The 3,165-nt window shown below is 38.4% G+C and overlaps 1 protein-coding gene across 1 annotated transcript in view; it reads left to right on the top strand.

Moving 5' to 3' along the window:
- Positions 1-3,165, top strand: part of ALDH9A1 (aldehyde dehydrogenase 9 family member A1) — a 24,639-nt gene that overhangs the window by 13,030 nt on the left and 8,444 nt on the right. The gene's annotated exons all lie outside the window — the stretch shown is intronic.

The following is a 3,165-nucleotide window of genomic DNA, read 5'->3' as shown; positions in this document are numbered from 1 at the left end:
TTTTTTTAAGATGGGGTTTCACCATGATGGCCAGGCTGGTCTTGAACTCCTGACCTCAGGTGATCCACCCACCTTGGCCTCCCAAAGTGCCGGGATTACAGGCGTGAGCCACCGCACCTGGCGGCCCTCTAATTTTTTTGTATTTTTAGTAGAGACGTGGTTTCGCCATGTTAGCCAGTTTGGTCTTGAACTCCTGACCTCAGGTGATCTGCCCACCTTGGCCTCTCAAAGTGCTAGTATTACAGGCGGGAGCCACCGTACCTGGCCTCGTTATTTATTTTGATACTCAAATAATTGCATATTGGCTAGTGGGAACCCCTTTCTGTGACCTTTTGTTATGTCCTCATTATTCTTTGAATACTTCATTACTTTCTGGCATAGCAAAGTGTTCCAGACTCATCTCATAGTTCCCCTGGCTGTGCTCTGGAATCAGCCGTTTCTCTAAAGGAGCCCTGTTTCCATTATTGTTTGTTTGTTTGTCTATTATTATTATTTTTGAGACACGGTGCTACTCTGTTGTCCAGGTGAGAGTGCAGTGGTGTTTTCTTGGCTCATTGCCACCTCGGCCCCCACCAGGTCAAGTGATCCTCCCATCTCAGCCTCCCGTGTAGCATGCCACCACACCCAGCTAATTTTTGTATTTTTTGTAGAGATGGGATGTCACTGTGTTGGCCAGGCTGGTCTTGAACTCCTGGTCTCAAGTGATCCATGCACCTTGGCCTCCCAAAGTGCTGGAATTGCAGGCATGTTCCACTGTGCCCATCCTGTTTTTTTATATTTTGTAATTTTTTAAAATGATTATTTAGACGGACTATCTTCAAACCAGTATGAGTATTTCATAAATAACATGTTTGTTTGTTTGTTTTAACAAGTTGAGTAAATTGTTGCACAATAAGCCACCTCACATCTTTCAGCAAGAAAAACACTAAATCTGAACAGTAAAGACATTACACGATAGGTTAGGACACAATTAAAATTTGCTTTAATTATTTCTTTGAGGGAAAGGACACCATACTTGTCTACTCAATGAAGAGAAAGAATTTTGCAGTCCAGAGGTCTTTTATTTTTTTACACCTATCATGCCATGGATTCATAGAGAAGAGGCTCCAGCAGCTCAGGCTCCTTCCCATTGGTTCTCACACAGTGTGCTTCACTGGGTGGAGTAGGCTGGTGCTTCAGCTGAACACAAGTACCTTTCTCTTTGGCTTCCTTCTTTTTCTGATCATCTTCTTACATGCATTTCAGAAGCTGTCTTGGCTCTTAGAGTGCTTGATGTACTCAGTGTGCACATTAATTCTCTTGACCAGAATTTTGCCTTTATTTGTTTACAATAGTGCCAACAACATGCTGGGTAACAGTGTAAGCTCTTCCAGTTTTGCTGTGGTAATGTTTGTGGGGTATCCCTTTTTGAACAGTACACATTCCCTTAATGTGTACAATATTGCGTTTCTTTTTTGAGATGGAGTCTGGCTTTGTCGCCAGGCTGGAGTGCAGTGGCACCAGTCATCCTCCTAATGGATATGAAATGGTATCTCATTGTGGTTTTGATTTGCATTTCCCTAAATGATCAGTGATGTTGACTGCATATGTAATTTTATAAGATATTGCCAAATCCCTTTCTTAAAGGAAATGTTGCATTCTTACTAAAAATGTATGAATACCTATTTTCTCATAGCCTTTCTTAACAGAATATATAGTCATAATTCTAAATTTTTACCAGATAGATAAGACCGTGGTATTTCAGCATAGTTTTAATTTCACTTTATCTGTCTGTCTGTCTGTCTATCTATCTATCTATCTATCTATGTGTCTGTCTGTCTGTCTTTGAGATAGGGTCTTGCTCTGTTGCCCAGGCTGGAGTGCAATGGTACGATCTCGGCTCACAGCAACTTCAGTCTCCCAGGTTCAAGTAATTCTCCCACCTTAGCCTCCCGAGTAGCTGGGACTACAGGTGTGCACCACCACACCCAGCTAATTGTATTTTTAGTAGAGATGAGGTTTTGCTGTGTTAGCCAGGCTGGTCTTGAACTACTGACTTCTAGTGATCCACCTGCCTCAGCATCTCATAGTGCTGGGATTACAGGGTAAGCCAGCATGCCCAACCTAATTTCAGTTTTATAATTATGAATGACATTGAACATCTTTTTCAAAATTCACATATAATATTCACATTTTTGGTGTGTTGTACTATGAGATATAATTTTCCATTAATTTTTAAGAGTTTTTTAAAATTAGTGATCATAGCCTTTTATCTGATATAAATGTTGCAAATAATTTTATTCCAGTTTTTCAATGGTCTTGACTTAGTTTAAGGTATTTGCCATGCAAAAGATTTTTATTTTTCTGTAGACAAATTTATCAATTTTTTTTCTTTAATTGTGTCTAGATTTGGGATAATTGAAAACTTTTTTCTACACCTAGGTTTTAGAGGAATTACCTGTATTTTCTCCTTTTTTTTTCTTTAAAAAAAAAAGTCTCACTTTCTCACCCAGGCTGGAGTGCAGTGATGCAGTCATGGTTCACTATATCCTTGACCTCTTGGGCTCAAGTGATCCTCCCACATTCGCCACCCAAGTAGCTGGGATCACAGGCGCATGTCACCACACCCGACTAATTTTTGTATTTTTTGTAGAGATGGTGTTTCACCATGTTGTCCCAGTTGATTTTGGACTCCTGAGCCCAAGTGATCCACCCACCTTATATTCCCAAAGTGCTGGGATTACAAGTGTGAGCCACTATGCCTTGATTTCTTATTTTAAATTTTGATTTCTGATACATTTGGAGTTTATGTATGAAGTAAGATACATAACTTGTTTTATGTTTTCCAGATTACTAATGATTTGTTCTAGAACCATTTATTTAGTCCATCTGTGTCTTAATGGTTTAACTTTCACCTTTGTTATAAACTAGATTTTCATGAGCACTTGGATCTGTTTTTGGGCTTTTATATTCTATGTTCTTAGAACATTTGAACAGTGTTTATGTTCCTTTCTATAGGAGGGTCTGAATAGTGATTATTAATGATTTCAAAGACAAGCGTGGACGGAACTCAATATTTTAACAATTAGATTTAAGACCACAGTTCTTTTTTTTTTAATTTTTTTTTTTAATTTATTTTTTTATTATTATTATTATTTATTTTTTATTTTTTTTTTTTGAGACGGA

Source organism: Cebus imitator, unplaced genomic scaffold (genome assembly GCF_001604975.1).
Source record: "Cebus imitator isolate Cc_AM_T3 unplaced genomic scaffold, Cebus_imitator-1.0 Scaffold84, whole genome shotgun sequence".
Lineage (NCBI taxonomy): Eukaryota > Metazoa > Chordata > Mammalia > Primates > Cebidae > Cebus > Cebus imitator.
The sequence above is the reverse complement of the archived record's forward strand: the minus strand, read 5'-3'. Positions and strand labels throughout refer to the sequence as shown.